The sequence below is a fragment of the Uranotaenia lowii genome, chromosome 2 (genome assembly GCF_029784155.1).
Source record: "Uranotaenia lowii strain MFRU-FL chromosome 2, ASM2978415v1, whole genome shotgun sequence".
Classification (NCBI taxonomy): domain Eukaryota; kingdom Metazoa; phylum Arthropoda; class Insecta; order Diptera; family Culicidae; genus Uranotaenia; species Uranotaenia lowii.
In genome coordinates this window covers 282,113,934-282,132,978 of record NC_073692.1, presented here as the reverse complement: position 1 = coordinate 282,132,978, position 19,045 = coordinate 282,113,934, and the positions used below count along the sequence as shown (strand labels likewise).

General features: G+C 31.7%; 1 protein-coding gene across 1 annotated transcript in view; it reads right to left on the bottom strand.

Moving 5' to 3' along the window:
* Positions 1-19,045, bottom strand: part of LOC129742442 (receptor-type guanylate cyclase Gyc76C-like) — a 297,360-nt gene that overhangs the window by 44,010 nt on the left and 234,305 nt on the right. The window lies entirely within an intron of this gene.

The following is a 19,045-nucleotide window of genomic DNA, read 5'->3' as shown; positions in this document are numbered from 1 at the left end:
TCAAATAAAATTGTGATCGGTGGAAAAAACCAAAACGAACCTACCTTCCTAGTGCATCTGCCAACTTTCGGACTGGTTTAAAACACACACATCTTTGCAGGAAAATCACTAAAAATATCTTCGGTTACAGGAAAACATGGCAAAAAATATAAAATTATAACCTATGCCAAACAACGAAAATTTTCTAACAAAGACTGAAGAAATTATAAACAATTTTTTTGCCTAATCTTGGCATGCAATTTCACTTATCGAAAGCACCAGTGTTGGCATTTCAACATAAACCATGTGTTTGAAAGATACAATTTTATGCTTTTTTTAGTTTCAAATTGCGGACTTAACCGGGCTAAAATGTTTACAAAATAATTGACTTGAATAACTGTTTATTTATCATTCACTTTGGTTGTGAAATTACATTGTGAAAGTTTATTAAACTCGCTAAAATATAGTCAAATCAAAGTAAACGGTATACCAAATCGAATACTTGGCAACTTTCACCGGGTACATATGTATGTATGTGTGAAAACGGCATCAACAGGCAGTCGGCAGCAGGCAGACGTTTGTCGGCCGTTGTCGCACAATGGTCTAAAAACTCAAAAGCCGGCCAAAAGTAAAATAAATGAATCGCGTGAAATAACTTGAAAATATCATAAATGTACGTTTGGTTGAAATCCATTTTATATCTCTCAAGGGTATTTGGAATTATGACGCTTTTTACTTGATATCAAAACATTTAAACAAGGCCAATCTGTCAACAGTTCCAACTTGACCCAATACACTGGTACATTTGAGCTGCCTTTTATTAGTTAGCTTCGAGAACTTCTCTCCTCATTGAATTCCACTTCACCGGAATCAATAAAATCCGGATTCGAATTGATATCTTCTATCTCAATATTTAACATTTTGCTGCATATGTGTCGCTTTAAAGAGAATTGTTACAGAGTTCAAATTATGACAGCCTCTTAACTTGAGTTAAAATTTAATTTTTTTATAAATTCCCATCACAATATTCAAACACTATGATACTAAGAGCTTGAATTTTTATTATTATCAATTTCCTTTAAATTCCAAAATAAAATTTTAATCATTTTTTTTTGGATTGCGGATCACAGTGCATCAGTTGGAGGAGATGGCTTTGTTGTCCATACACGGAAAATAAAAAAAAAGGTAAAATTTACCTTTTTGCGAGGTGAATTTTTTCCACCCCTCTTTCGAGGTAAATTTTACCTTTTTTTCATTCACCTAGCGAAAAGGTAAATTCTACCTGTTTTTAATTCACCTAGCAAAAAGGTAAATTTTACCTTTTTCGCATTCACCTAGCAAAATAGTAAACAATACCGTTTTCCCATTCACTGATTTAAAAGGTAAATCCTAGTTCGTTTGATGGGTTCCTCAATAAAAAATAAAACAAAATTTATTCAAAATTTGATATTTATTTTAAATAAATTGGGACTTTCACCTAATATTAATATTTGGAATGTTACCGTTTTTAAAAAATTGTTGAGGCAAGTCCTTTCTTTGCCAAGCTCGTGACAATTCGGCTTCCGTGTTCTCCCGAGCCACCATTGCCGCTGAATCCTTCTTCACTCTGTGGGCCGGTCTGAAACAAAAGCAAAGTTTTGAACGAGAACCATCACAACTAAATGATATCTAAAAAAAACACTTACCATTCTGTTCCGATTTTCACATTTGAGTACGAAGCAAAACTTCCCTCCTGAACGACAAAACAGCTTAACCTCAATAAACGTGTTTGGCAAATAGTTATTTTTGCGAGATGAATTGTACCGTTTTGTTTAGCTCAATCCAGGTCAACTTCACCTCGCTACGAGGTAAGTTTTACCTTATTTGGTTTTACCTTTTTCTCTAGGTGAATTATACTTTTTTTATTCAGCTCAATTCAGGTGAACTTCACCTCGCTACGAGGTAAGATTTACCTTTTTTGGATTCACCTTTTTCCTCGGTGAATTGTACCTTTTTTCCAACCTCGATTCAGGTAAATTTTACCGCGCTGTGAGGTGAGTTTCACCTCGGAGAGGTAGAAGTTACCTTTTTGGCTTTCACGAGCGTTTACCTTGGCTATCTCGGTAAATTTTACCTTTTTATTATTTTCCGTGTAGGAATGTACGAAGAAAGCGCTGCTGAATTTGGGTGATGGTTTTACATAAGTGCGAGTGGGATGCAGTTTGAGTTTCATCCAGCTTTTGACTTCGCTTTTCGCTTCCATTAGCAATAGTTCCCGAACGAGCGAGTGAGATGCAACCTATGCCTATCAGGCAGGAGCGAGCAAAAGTTGGTTTTGTTTTGCAAACCGAGTTTCCGCATACGATTGCTAGAAAATTGATAAGGGCGACATTTTGAATACCGTCAAACGGGGCATCATGCAAAAGCAGGGTTGGATGCAACATTTGTATACCACAACACTCATTCAATTTTTATTTCAATATACTGTAATAAAGTTATCATTGAATGATAACAAATTGATGATGACATAGTTTTAAATATCGTGAAAGAGTTTTTTAAAGTTTTTGATTGTCATAAAAAATTTAAAAAATCGAGCAATAGATGTACAAATTTTTACAATTTTCGATGCCATAAAAAACTGTACCTATTATGACGGATTGGCTTAATGATATCACCTACAAACTTGATAGGGGAGATGAGGGCATAACGAGCACCCGAGGCATAATGAGAAGTCCATTTTTCTACATAAGTACGTATTTTCTTAAACAAATTTTCATGAGGACTTGTTTCGTACTACCTATAGTATTAATTTTTCACCAAAAAAGAAATATCCTTTTCATATTTACAGAAATATTAAATAATAACCAGCAAGGTTCTCAAGTGACGAAAATATTATAATTTTTGAGCACCACCAAATAAGCTTTTATGACCTTTAAATCATCTTGATCTGAAATGTACGCACTGCAACATGATCTACACATTGTTTCTCAATTTACAACATCATAAAATTTTCGATTTTTCACTTGAATCTGTTTTAAAACGCTTTTTAACTTTAATTTGTTCACTAGAGGCGAACAGAGCACTTTCAATGAAGGCATATTGAGCATTTTCTGCCGGGGAATCTAGCAGCGAATTCGACTCGATGAAGTCAATTGAGTAATAGAGCTACAGCTTAACTTGTATCGTCTGACGATTTGGCCTATTGGTAAGATGTCGGAGAGGTAATCAGTAGACTCGAGTTCGATTCCTGTTCGAGGGGATTTTTTTTTGCACATACCATTCATGATTGATTTTTTTATTGTTACATTATACGGCTAATAGCATCAAAGCATCATCCGTCAAACAAAACACCAGAAACATAATGTATGAACATGTGTTAATTCTTTGAATTCTACAAACAGACCTAGATTATTTTGTTTTTGCTTTGTTTGATGAATCTACGCCTCACCGTTTAGTGCAATCATGATCATAAATGATTAAAGAAGAAAAAAAAAATCACCTCCACCAGGAATCGAACTCGAGCCTACTGATTATCTCTCCGACATCTAACCAATAGGCCAAATCGTCAGACGATACAAGTTGAGCTGTAGCTCTATTACTCAATTGACTTCATCGAGTCGAATTCGCTGCTAGATTCCCCGGCAGAAAATGCTCATTATGCCTTCATTAATGGTGCTCATACTGCCTCGGGGGGTTTCTCATTATGCCTCTACAGTGACTGGTTTTCAGCTTTCGGCAAATTTTTTTAAAATGCATCTTTAAACGTTTTTATCTACTTTTTCAAGTTTCATCCAATTAGACAATAGACTATTTGAGTGTCGGAACACGAATCAATGATGTAATTCACATATTACAGCTGTTCTCTATGGTTAAATAAGCATTTTCCTTAAGGTGCCCATTATGCCCTCATCTCCCCTATTGCTTTCATTATCCTATACCAACACTGTTGGTGTATAAATATTTTTCGGACAATCACCAAATCTATATATATAAAAATGAATGTTTGTCTGTCTGTCTGTTCCCTATAGACTCGGAAACTACTGAACCGATCATCGTCAAAATTGGTATCTGAGAGTTTTTGGGGCCGGAGATGGTTTCTATAATAGTTAAAACCCCATCCGACTTAAGAGAGGGAGGGCTCCCATACAAAATTTGTAGTTTTTCGAGACAAATTAAAGTCATGACATCCATTTTCTCGAGATATTTTTTTTCCTTGGGGCGGTTTGTTTTTCGTCTCCATGGTCGAGGCGTCGGACGCGAGCCAACGTCGCGAGAGGATAGTAACCATGGCATCATGGCCGTAGGAACGGGGGGGGTTTTGGGGGTTAAACCCCCCCCCATGAGAGTTCAAAAAAGCAATCGAGATACTATACACTAAAAATTTTAAATTCATAATCAAATTATCATATCAGCGCTAAGTTCTTCAAGAGTAACAATCTAGACTAAAACCTAATGCCAAAACCTCAAAAATTCATCCTACGTTCAAAATTCAGTTACAGTTTCTGACATTTTCTCATGTTCATAGAATAAGGTTGCCACAATTTTTTCATCACGTATCTGGACCAGACAAATCCGGACTGTTTATATAAAAACCTTGCAAACTCCGGGTATTGGATTTCAAAATTGTCGATCAAAATCCGAGCAATATCCGGGCAATTTTGATTAAAATCTTGGAATTACTTATCAAAAATCAAGTAAAAATAACTTGAAAAAACTTTTCATGAATCTGTTTTAAAACTTGCTCCAAAAATTTTGGACGCATAAATTAAAAAATTAAAACACATTTTTTTTATTTGATTTAAGAACGAGAAAAAGAATAAATCCTGGCAAAATCCGGGCTTTTCGAATGAAATTTGGGCAACCGGGTCGAACCGGACTTTTCCCAAATTTTATATCAATTATCTAGGCCCACCCAGTTAAAATCGTGCAATTTGAGAACCTTATCATAGAAATTCAGGTCTGAATATTAAATTTTAAATTAAACCAATTTTCGAGGTTCTGGTTCTATATTTCCATAACCAAAATTGTATTTCTACTTATTTTCGTATTTCTGATTCTGTATCAAGTTTAGGATTTTGGATTTTCAGTTCGAATAGTCATAAGGAATAAGGAATGAAAAGCTGTTTTGAAATCCTGGTAATCCTGTTTTTAGAAAATTGTATGCTTTTTCAATGTTTTGATAATAGTTTTCCGAACATAAAAAAACGATGAATTCTGTTTTATATTCAAATTCGAAGTTTTTAAACTTTATTCTTACAAAAAATTTAAACATTTCTAGCTCTTAAGTGGCGATCCAAAATTGAAAACTTAGACTTAGATTCATCATTTGAAATTCACATCCTTATTCAGATTCACTAAACAGATTAAAAATAAATAATTGAAATAATGAATTATTTTTAAACCAGCACTACAGAGTTTATATTGAAGATTCATGAATTAGGGCTCTTAAACTTGGCTCATTAAAATTTGATCTGGAATTAAACTTCGGAAAACGTCTTTTTAACATTTCAGAAGTTCTATAGAAATTCGGAAACAGATTCAAAGTTCAATTTTTGAAATCAGGTTCAGAATTCAGGTTTAAAATTCAAAAAAAGATAAAGCTTGTGAATGAGTTTTTCAATCATCATAAAACCACAAATATAAAGTTTTTTTAATTTTGATCAACGCACTTACTAATGATCCTTTTCCTTCCTTTATCCTTTTTTTACTATAGATCACCGAGAAAATTCATTTTAAAAGATCATAAATATGAAGTAGAATTTGGGATATTTTGCATAAAACAAAACATAGAAAATTAACTCAAATTTTCTATGTTTTGTTTTATGCAAAATATCCCAAATTATATTTAAAATAAAACCATCTAAATAATTTTCATTATGGAATTGGTTCTTTATGAAAAATATTTGCTGTTAAAGAATTATGTACCTGATCTTCAACTAAAATATTTATTTGCACAAAATCCTATATTTTCTCAGTTTATTGTTTAGCATTATTTTAGAAATTGCAGTTTTTTTTAAAGCCAAATTTCAAAATTAAGTCATAACTTAAGTTGAAGTTTACATCAAGCAAATTGATCCGAAATTATTTTTATCTCTTACGGTCTCTTGAGAAAATTTTATTTATTTTCATCAAAGGTTAGAAACTTGGAACTTGAAAAAGAGTTTGAATTAAGTATAGAATATTTTTTTTTTTAATGGAAAGCTTCCCTTAAAAGAACTTATTTTATGCTCAAATCAAATAACTTTGATTTTCCCGACTCTTAGACAAATTCAAAAAATCATCGTTGAAAGCAAATTCCATATTTTGTTTCTAAAGGGTTTCATTATAAAAATTTAGCATACCTTTTAGGCTACGGACCACTTTTTTAATGTTACTATTTAAAACGAAATCTATCAATGGGTAAGATTAATAATGATATAGATACAAACATAATTCGTTTTAATTTTTTTGTATTCGTGATTGGGATAAAAATCATAGGTAAAAATCAGTCATTAAAACCCCCCCTATGAGTCGGTTCTTCCTACGGCCCTGCATGGCATAGCATACTGATCAGCGGGAATATTTTGGCGCGTATTTCTCAACCAAGCATATTTTCAATGCAAGTGGTGGCGATATGAAGCCTTGATGTGATTTTTTTTCTACTTGATTCCTAACTCATTTGTACAGCACATGGTTATGAATGACGCCTAGATGTGATCCAGATTGACATTTTGCCGATCGAATAAAACATATACCTAAATTTTTTTTGCCAAAATCTGAAATTGAAAAGTCATGGCATCCATTTTTAGAGAGAGGGGTTTGTTTTTCGTCTCTATGGTCAAGCAAACGTCATCACAAGTGGATAGTAACTAAAGCATACTGTTCATTGATCACTGGACTAATTTACAAAACAGGGTCCTGTTTTTCAACCAAGTACCTATGTTTCTTATGAACGTGGGGGCGATATGCAACCTATATATGCTTTTTCCTGCTTAATTGCACGTGGTAATAAATAACGCCTAGATGTGACACGGATTGGTATTTTATTAATCGAATCAAAACCAACTGAAAGATTTGCAAAAATACTTCCATATTTAGTTCGTGTTAATGTAGGTAGCATTCGAAAATTGGGGCAAGGGCAAACGTCGAACTTTTAAGAAATTCATCTTCAAAATGATTCAATATGTTGGAAACACCAGAAAGCGTATTCCGAATGTTGAAACTGAAGCTGCTGATATTCACAATTCTTAAATGTCTTTGTAAATGAAGGTCATTCACTTTGGACAGCATTCGTTAAAAGTGGAGTAACCAACATAAATTTATACAGCAGGAATACTGCAGCTATACAGTGAAACTTGATAGAACAAAAAACAGGAATACGTATTAAATCCATTTTAAAGCCAAAACTCTGACGCATCTGTAAATAAGCTTTGCATTGACACTTGCCCCAATATACGGGACAAATGTAAACTTAGAAATTTGATTTTGCCAACATTTTTGAATATTTGACTTTCAAAAAGAAAATAAAAAAAAAAACGCTGAGAACTTAATTAGTGATGCAACTGATATTTTTTTAAATATTTATATTTTTTGCCGTAGTAAATTTATTAAAAAAAAAGAAATTTGCACTGTATTTAATACATAACAAATTTAATATATTTTTTATTATCATGATAAGTGTTGTTGGGGAAAACTTCAAGCTATAATCTCTCATGTCCACGAGTTTGGAATATGGCGAAACATTTTTTTAACATAATTTTGGCGCAAAAAGGATAGATATTCAAACTGCTTCGTAGGCGAGGATGGTGAAAAAAGCTGTTTGAAAATGGTTATTAAAAATCCTTTTCATCGTTTTTTTTTCAAATTTCTATATCTTATTTTTTCAACTCCAAAAAATACCCCATCTAAAGCTTATCAGGAGCTGGAAGTGCTCATAATACAGAATATTAGGAATATACTCAAAAAACTGGCTCGATTCACGCTATTCATCGGTTTTAAAAATTCTATCTCCATAAAGTACAATTTGCAATAAATTCCAATATGCGAATCTTTTTCTTTCAATTAGTAATTTATGTAAACTCGAGCCGGTTAAATTTGTCTACCTTCTTTAAGCAGTGGGGGGCATAATTGGAAAAGATGGGGGAGCTTCCATGTAAATTTAATATAAAGAGCTTTTCAAAGAAGGGACCATATTTAAAAAGGTTTTCTGGGTACAGAGTACAAATTTCAGTTCTTGAAAAACGAGTTTAGAGATCAAGTTTCAGTAAATAATATGTACCATCTTTGAATTGCAATTCAGAACTGCAGCTGCAGCTCTCATTTCAAAGTTGTTGGTTCTGAAGTATGATGAGGTTTGATTTTAAAAAATGCTCTCTTGAATGTAAAATTGAATAAATTTTTACAAATTACATTTATTTTCGGAAGGTGTAGCAAAGCACAACGGGTCAGCTAGTCTATATATATAAAAATGAATGTTTGTCTGTCTGTCTGTTCCCTATAGACTCGGAAACTACTGAACCGATCATCGTCAAAACTGGCATCTGAGGGTTTTTGAGGCCGGGGATGGTTTCTGTAATAGTCAAAACTCCATCCGACTTAAGGAAGGAGAGGCTTCCATACAAAATTTGTAGTTTTTCGAAACAAATTAAAGTCATGACATCCATTTTCTTGAGATTTTTTTTTCCTTTGGGCGGTTTGTTTTTCGTCTCTATGGTCGAGGCGTCGCAAAAGGAAAGTAACCCAGGCATAGCATACTGATCAGTAGGAATATTTTGGCGCGTATTTCTCAACCTGGGGTTTGTTTTTCGTCTCCATGGGCGAGCAAACGTCGACGCAAGAGGATAGTAACCAAAGCACACTGTTCATTGATTGCTGGAAAATTTAACAATAAGGCGCCTGTTTCTCAAACACGTGGGGCGATATGCAACCTAGATGTGTTTTTTTCTTGCTTATTTAATTTGTACACAGCACGTGGTAATAAATGACGCCTAGATGTGACACGGATTGGTATTTTATCAATCGAATCAAAACCAATTGAAAGATTTGCAAAAATACTTCCAAATTTAGTTCGTGTTAATGTAGGTAGCAGTCGACTTTTCATTCAAGGAACATTAGAACATGTTCAAACGTTCAACTTTTTCTGTTAAAAAAAATTAAAAATTATGTTTTCTTCTAGAAATTGTTACTTCGGCCCAAATACACAACTGAAACGATTTTAGAAATGAAAATGGGAGCATTTTATTTTAAATAATTCTGTAAAAACCATCGTACTTTTTGCTTACATACCAATTCAAGTACCGTAAACTGGGGGAACTTTGATCAGCGGGGTAACTTTGATCAACAAGAAATTTTTGCAGATAATCATCATTAACTAAGTATAAAGTTAAAATATCTGAAAACTGTTTACTACGTTTGAAAGCCTGTGAATTGAGTTACAAATAAGCTAAATTTGGTTTTTATTAGAAGATTTTTTATATTATTTAAAATGTTATTTTAAAATCTTAAAATATCTGGTTTTTTGAAGGCTCACAAACAAACATCTCTCCTGATCAAATTTAAGCATATAGGAGCAAATGGGTTGTTTAATGTGAAAGTTCAACTATTTTTCTTGGTTTAGGTTAAGTTTAAGTGTTATTTTTATGGTCATTTGATGATAATTTTTGGATATTGAAAAAATCGGTCATTTTACATGAAAAAGCCTGTATAGGAAAAATGGCTAAAAACCCTATCAAATGGTAAAGTTTGAAGAAAAAAAGAACGTGGGAACAGTACGAGGACTTAGGGAATTGCATGAAGGTAAAATTTTATTTGTTTTTAAGGCCAAAAAATATTGAGAAATGTTTATAATTTTTACCCCTAAATGTATGCAGCAACATTGTCCATCTTTCGAGTATATTTGTTTTTGAAAGAAATCGTTGAAAAATTCAATTGAGTTCAAACAAAAAATTACTGTTATCGATGTTTTGAGCCTTCTGTGCTTAATGGCATCAAGACAATAAATTTGAAGATGTTGAGATATGTAAAAACCATAGTGATCAAAGTTACCCCGAAACTCGAAATCTGTTTTTATAACAAACATTTAATTATGACGACCAATGTCGTTTGAATTTACTGCAATCCATAATCATGTTTAAAACTCCCCACCTCAGTAAGGGTTTTAAAGCTTTTAGGTATTACGAAAAAGCAACCCCTTCCAAAATATTCTAAAATGAATGAAAAAAGTGATCAAAGTTCCCCCAGTTTACGGTACGTACTTAACATGAAAAGTGTTTTTGTGTTACATGGCTGCATAAAAGAGACTTTTGATCCGCTTCGCGAGACTTTGGAACTGATATTCAACTGGACGCAAAATTTTTAAGAGAAATTTTAAGTTTACCCTTAAAATGATAAAAACAATATTCCCTTCTGTCAACTAACACGGTGGGGCAAGGGCAAACGTCGAACTTTTAAGAAATTCATCTTCAAAATGATTCAATATGTTGGAAAGACAAGAAAGGGTATTCCGAATGTTGAAACTGCAGGGGATATTGAAAATTCTTAAATGTCTTTGTAAATGAAGGTCATTCCCTTTGAACAGCATTCGTTAAAAGTGGAGTAACAAACATAAATTTATATTGCAGGAATACTGCAGATATATCAGTGAAACTTGATAGAACAAAACAGGAATTCGTATTAAATCCATTTTAAAGCCATTACTCCCAATATAAGGGACAAATGTAAACTTAGCCTACATTTGACTTTCAAAGAGAAAATAAAAAAACGCTGAGAACTTATTTAGTGATGCAACTGATATTTTTTTAAATATTTATATGTTTACCGTAGTAAATTTATTTAAAAAAAAAAAAGAATTTTGCACTGTATTTAATACAAAACTAATTTAAAATATTTTTGATTACCATGATAAGTGTTGTTTGGGTATCGAGCCGGTTAAATTTGCCTACCTTCTTCAAGCAGTGGGGGACAAAATTGAAATAGACGGGAGAGCTCCCATGTAAATTTAAGATAAAGAGCTTTTCAAAGAAGGGACCATATTTAAAAAGGTTTTTTATGGTACAAAGTACAAATTTCAGATCTTGAAAAACGAGTTTAGAGATCAGTAAATAATATATACCATCTTTGAATTGCTATTCAGAACTGCAGCTGCAGCTCTCATTTCAAAGTTGTTGGTTCTGAAGTATGATGAGGTATGATTTAAAACAATGCTCTCTAAAATCTAAATTTTTACAAAACATTTATTTCCGGAAGGTGTAGCAAAGCACAACGGGTCAGCTAGTTATCTATATAGGGTGAGTGCTCCTACTTTGGACCTAGAGCCTACTTTAGTCCTAAAATGTCGAAAATTGTAAATAATTCTTTTTGCTGGCACAGAATTAATATATTCCTATGCACACAATGAACTCTTATTCTTCCTGAACCCAACCATACCGTTTTTTGACATTAAAAGTCTTTCTGATGAAATTTTCAACGTTTTTAAAAATGTACCCCCTCATCAGTAGTAAATCAGACAGCTCATTTAGTGGGGCGCGTTTTAAGAAATTAGAGTGTTTAAGGAAAAATCACAATTTTTTACTGTCCAAGCCAAAGTTTTAAGGAAAATTACTTTCACTGTGAAGAATATAAACCATCCTACCTATTTTTCTTAAAATTCATGAAAATCAAGGAAAAACTCAGAAAATTTGCAACGGGTCCAAATATAGGAAACTTTTGACTTTGATGTTCCATGTTTAGACCTAACATCACCAATACTTTGTATCAATACAAACAAATCAACAAAGGTGCGAATTTTTGATTGAGGCATAATTCTGAAACGATATTGAGTATTTCCAACAGTTTTTGCCAGCTTTGCGCATTTAAACTGCAAGTAAGTAGACACAAACAAGTTTCAGCTAATGTTCTACTGATAGAGCTGACGGGGAATGAAAGTGTTTGTGATATTCATAACAGAAATTTAAGTTTTTTTAAATGTTATAAAGGTGTAATACTTTTGTATGATAATAATTGATTGAAGATTACATTTTCAATAAATTTGTTTGTTTATTTTCGAAAAATCATACTTTTATATGAATTTTAGTTATAGGTCAATTTAAAGGAACCGGTTCAGTACCAAAATAGGAACAGTAGGTTCAATGTTGGAACTTTGGATCATCCATATCTTTGCAAATATCTCAATAAAGGCGTAACCTATGTTGAAAATTTTCAGTGAAACTTTCAGATAAGATCATGACTTATGAATGAATTCCCTAAAGGATATAAATTTCTCGTCCATTTTAGAGAAAATCATGATTATTTAAAAACCACCGCTTAAAGGGTCCAAAGTAGGGCAACTAACCCTATATAAAAATGAATGTTTGTCTGTCTGTCTGTTCCCTATAGACTCGGAAACTACTGAACCGATCATCGTCAAAATTGGCATCTGAGGGTTTTTGAGGCCGGGGATGGTTTCTGTTATAGTCAAAACTCCATCTGACTTAAGGGAGGGGGGACTTCCATACTAAATTTGTAGTTTTTCGGAACAAATTAAAGTCATGACATCCATTTTCTCGAGATTTTTTCTTCCTTTGGGCGGTTTGTTTTTCGTTTCCAAGGTCGAGGCGTCCATGGCATAGCATACTGATCAGTGGGAATATTTTGGCGCGTATTTCTCAACCAAGAATATTTTCAATGCAAGGGGTGTTGATATGAAGCCTTGATGTGATTTTTTTCTACTTGATTCCTAGCTCATTTGTACAGCACATGGTTATGAATGACACCTAGATGAGACCCAGATTGACATTTTGTCGATCGAATAAAACATATACCTACATTTTTTTTGCCAAAATCTGAAATTGAAAATTCATGGCATCTATTTTTAGAGATTTTCTTTTACCCCTCAAGTTTGTTTTTTGTCTCTATGGTCAAGCAAACGTCGTCGCAAGTGGATAGTAACTAAAGCATACGGTTCATTGATCGCTGGAAAAATTTAACAATCAGGCGCCTGTTTCTCAACCAAGTATGTACCTATGTTTCTTATGCACATGGGGGCGATATGCAACTTAGATGTGTTTTTTCTTGCTTAATTGCACGTGGAAATGAATGACGCCTAGATGAGACACGGATTGGCATTTTATCAATCGAATCAAAACCAATTGAAAGATTTGCAAAAATACTTCCATATTTAGTTCGTGTTAATGTAGGTAGCATTCGACTTTTCATTCAAGAAACATTAGAACATGTTCAAACGTTCAACTTTCTCTGTTAAAAAAAATTTAAAATTATGTTTTCTTCTATAAATTGTTACTTCGGCCCAAAAACACAACTGAAACGAATTTTGAAATGAAAATGGGAGCTTTTTATTTTAAAAAATTCTAAAAAACCATCGTACTTTTTGATAACATACCAATTAAAGTACGAACTCAACATGAAAAGTGTTTTTGTGTTACATGGCTGCATAAAAGAGACTTTTGATCCGATTCGTTTTTGAAAAGCGAGACTTTAGAACTGATATTCAACTGGACGCAAAATTTTTATGAGAAATTTTTAGTATATCCTTAAAGTGTTAAAAACAATATTCCCTCCTGTCAACTTACACGGTGGGGCAAGGGCAAACGTCTTTACGTCTTTAACTTTTAAGAAACTCATCTTCAAAATGATTCAATATGTTGGAAAGACCAGAAGGGGTATTCCGAATGTTGAAACTGAAGCGGAAATTGAAAATTCTGAAATGTCTTTGTAAATGAAGGTCATTCCCTTTGAACGGCATTCGTTAAAAGTGGAGTAAAAACATATATTTATACTGCAGGAATACTGTAGATATATCAGTGAAACTTGATAGAACAAAAAACAGGAATACGTATTGAATCCATTTTAAAGCCATTACTCTGACGCATCTGTAAATAAGCTTTGCATTGACCCTGCCCCAATATACGGGACAAATGTAAACTTAAAAGTTTGTTTTTGCCACCATTTTAGAATATTTGACTTTCTGCAACTGATTTTTTTTTTTAATTATTTATATTTTTTGCCGTAGTAAATCTGTTAATAAAAAATTTGCACTGTATTTAATACATAACTAATTTAATATATTTTTCATTACCATGATAAGTGCTGTTTGGGGAAACTTAGCTATAATGCCTCATGTCCACGAGTTTGGAATATGGCGTAACTTTTTTAACATAATTTTGGCGCAAAAAGGATAGATATTCAAACTGCTTCGTAAGCGAGGATGGTGAAAAAAGCTCTTTGAAAATGGTTATTAAAAATCCCTTTCATCGTTTTTTTTCATATTTCTTTAGCTTTTTTTTTTCAACTCCAAAAAATACCCCATCTAAAGCTTATCAGGAGCTGGAGGTGCTAATAATACAGACTATTAGGAATATACTCAAAAAAAAACTGTCTCGATTCACGCTATTCATCGATTTAAAAAATTCTCTCTCCATAAAGTGCAATTTGCAATAAATTCCAATATGCGAATCTTTTTCTTTCAATTAGTATTATGTAAACTCGAGCCTGTTAAATTTGCCTACCTTCTTCAAGCAGTGTGGGACAAAATTGGAAAAGATGGGAGAGTTCCCATGTAAATTTAAGATAAAGAGCTTTTCAAAGAAGGGACCATATTTAAAAAGGTTTTTTTTGGTTACAGAGTACAAATTTCAGATCTTGAAAAACGAGTTTAAAGATCAAGTTTCAGTAAATAATATATACCTTCTTTGAATTGCAATTCAGAACTGCAGCTGCAGCTCTCATTTCAAAGTTGTTGGTTCTGAAGTATGATGAGGTTTGATATAAAAAAATGCTCTCTAAAATCTAAATTTGAATAAATTTTTACAAATAAAATTTATTTTTGGAAGGTGTAGCAAAGCACAACGGGTCAGCTAGTTATAAATAAATATTTTTATAATTCAGTTAACTGTCTGGGGCAAAATGCAACAAAATGCAAATCAGAACTAAATCTCATAAATCGCGTTTCCATATGCTGGGATATGATTGTTATGCATTATGCTTTTGTTAACACTAAAATTTCATCCATCCTAAGATTTATTTTCATGATTTAAGCTAATAGAATATTTTGTAGTATTTTTTACCCCTAAATGTATGCAGGAGATTAACACTTTTTTCTTAAAAACATTTTTGACAGAAAAATATTAAAATTTAATTCGGATAAAACCAAAAATTACTGCAATTGGTGTTTTATGCGTTATGACATCACAAATGTATCAAAAACCATAAATTTTCAGACGTTTTCATTTGATTTTTCAATCATTACAGAGTTTGTTGCAACTTACCCGATTTTCTTAGTAGGGTGAAAATCGCATGTTTTTGAAAATTTAAAAATAACTGATAAAACCAATAATTATTCTGACCACGTCAGTTTGGTGTCTTCTGTTTTGTGTTAACTTAAATGGAAACAAATCAATCATGATTCAATGTTAAAAAATTTGGCGAACCATGGCGAACTATTTTTTTTAGACTTTCATTCATTATTTCAAACAAACAAAAAACCGATTTAAACAAGTAGAGTTTTTTTTTAAGTAAGAGAATAATTCTGAATTTTAAAAGTTTTTTGAAATTCTCGACTTCCGACTTTTTGAAAACAATACAATACATTGCTGTGCTTTATTCCACCATATTATCAACGAATTCATGTGGCCCGTTAATGTGTTAGTGAAGCGCGTGACGGCCAATTTAAGGAACACAGAAAGGGCCACAATAAGGAGCGGAGGCCACAATATGGAGCATTTCAATCAAAAGTTTGAAAGGATTGTTTTCAAATTATCCACAGTTTCAAAGCCAAGTCATATTTTTACTAGATTCCAGACCAGTAAGCAATCATGTTTGTCAAAGGATATTCATAGCTGCACATTACAGGAAGTCTACAATCTTGGGAAAACTAGTCAACCATGCCTTAGGGGCCAAGATCGGGTACATTCACCCTATACAGTATACAACTGCTAGGCTAGAAGCTAGTTTTAGGTTTGCAAAACTAAGAACGAACCGACAGCAAGAACGGACGAGTCGGAAAAACGGCCGCTAGAATCGAAACTTCGACAGATGTCCCGGCATGTTGTTTGCAACAGATTTTAATTGATTAGAGGATGTGAAATCCTATGTGACAAACGCAATCAAACCCATTGACTCCGCTGCAAATCGTAAAATCTTCTCATAGGAGAACTGTTACCACTTGAGAGCAATCTAGCACGGAAATAAATAAATTCGTTTCAAAAAAGTGCCTTGCTGTCGCCTTAGTGTACTTGTAACAAAAATCTTTCTTTTATCTTTAGCCATTAAGTGTGAGATATTCAAAAGATTTCAATATTGCATAAATACCCAGCAAAAACAATTCAGAGCGTAAACGTAACATTCTGCAAGAAATATAACCTCAGAAGTGGCTCCATAGAGCTGAGGAAAAGGTGAGTTTTGCTTAAAAATCATATTGTTTTACAACGATCAAAGGGAAAATTTGGACTCAAAATGAAAAAAAAGAAGCTGCAATTATCAAAATCGGAATAAAGTTTATCTTGCGTGTAATTTTCTCAGTAATTCAAATCAGACCTCTGGTGTAACTGGCTACTGGGGATGTAAAAAACAATTTTGTGTTTTTCTTAAAAAAAAAGAATCAAAATTACTGTGATTTCACCTAAAAATTATGTTCTGTGATTCGTATGCATATATTTTATTAAAAAAAACGTGACTAATTGGGTTATAAGAAAAATTAGTAAGCATTACCAGCTTAATAAATATATATATATATATATATATATATATATATATATATATATATATATATATATATATATATATATATATATATATATATATATATATATATATATATGTATATATATATATATATATATATATATATATATATATATATATATATATATATATATATATATATATATATATATATATATATATATATATATATATATATATATATATGTGTATATATATATATATATATATATATATATATATATATATATATATATATATATATATATATATATATATATATATATATATATATATATATATATATATATATATATATATATATATATATATATATATATATATATATATATATATATATATATATATATATATATATATATATATATATATATATATATATATATATATATATATATATATATATATATATATATATATATATATATACATATATATATATATATATATATATATATATATATATATATATATATATATATATATATATTTTCTAATTATAAGTTAGAAATTCAGAATTATCGAAAAAAAATTCATAGGAGAACAGTTATCACTTGAGAGCAATCTAGCATGGAAATAAATAAAGTCCTTTAAAAAAATGTGTAGCTGTCGACTAAGTATACTTATGCACAAAAATCTTACTTTTATCTTTAGCCATTAAGTGTGCGATAGTCAAATGACTTCAATATTACATATATACCCAGCATAAACAATTCAGAGCGCGCATGTAACATTCTGCAGGAAATAATATCTCAAAAGTGGCTCCAGAGAGCTAAGGAAAAGGTGAGTTTTGCTTGAAAATCATACTGTATTACAACGATCAATGGGAAAATTTGGACCTAAAATGAAAAAATTAAGCCGCAAATTTCATGTTCAAAATAAAATTCATTTTGCATGTAATTTTCTCAGTAATTCAAATCTGCATTCTGGTGTTACCGGCGTCGAAAGATTTGAAATAAAAAATCTGTGTTTTTGGGGAAAAAGAAATCATAATTACTGTGATTTTACCCAACATTTTTTTAAGGGTTTTCTGTGAAAGCTCGTGGCGGCGTAGTCTAGCTGCTGAAATCCGCACATTTGACGAAAACCTTGGCTGGTAGCAAGTGAAGACGCTGGCTCCGGATCTCCAGTAGTGGAGATCTTTGATCCCAACCCTATGGGTCAGGCCCGTGTATAGGTAAGAAGGTTTCTGTGATGCTATTTTTATACATATTATTGAAAAATCATGACTTATTGGGTAATGGGAAAAATAAGTTAATAATACCAGTCTAATATATCATTTTTTTCAAAAAATAAAAAATTAAAATTACGTAAATATTGATGCAAAATCTGTTATATGTGTGAATAATTCCAGAGATCGGTTTTCGGTTGCACTGATTCTGTTAAGAAAATTTGATTGAAGTTCTGTGTAACTATAGATTTTTCTGTGATTTCGGGCACATTGCCGAAGACATCTCAATTAAAAGCTGTTTGGCTCTTACTGCCCGCGAAAAAAAAATCATAACTTTGTACTGAGTTTGAAACAAAAAAAAAAGAAAACGTGGTTTATGGGTAGCTTCTTACAGAACAAAAGTCCACTTTTTGAAAACAAAAATTCTTATACAGAATGGAATATCTTTTGAATACATCAATTATTCGATCTGAAACTTTGAGCGTTTTTGAGTGCAATTTTAAGCTTAAATTTGATGTTCATTTTGCAAGAAGCGGTCAACATTCAAGTGAGATAAACCAATTATTTGAAAAAAAAAAATGACATATTTAAAATATCGCTTATTCAAATTTGTTTAAAATAAAAGCTTATTTCTGTGTAGTTACGTTCAAATATTTGTTATCTCAGATAAGAATTCCAGTTGAAAAAAAACTTCATATTTGAAGTTCCGAAAAATGAGTTCTTTTTAAAATTCAGTTGTTATAAAAGAGTTTTGATAAAACATCAATCTTCGTAATATCCTTCAAATATTTATGTTCCAACTCGCTGTTTTTTCTAGGCTAACGTAAATTAAAAATGATTCGAATTATTTGTAAAATGACTGTTTCAGTTCTTTCAAAAGTCAAAATAAATATTTATTAAAAAAAAAAAGAAATTCATCTATGCTGCTCTTTATTGTAATAAAAGTGGTGGCTCCAGAGAGTTGATGATTTATGAACGATAAACTGGTACCTATACATTTTGAATTTTATGAAGAAAAAAAATGTTTATTGTACTAGCTTAGCTTGACTGACTAATCACATCCACCTGGAAAATTGAACCCGAAATGCTGTGTTATAAGTTTTTTTTTTAAATAAAATGATATTTATTGAAATGACTTTTTTTCTTCTTAAGTTATTAATTGATGATATGATTGTTGACTCTTATTGTTTTCAAATAAATGCA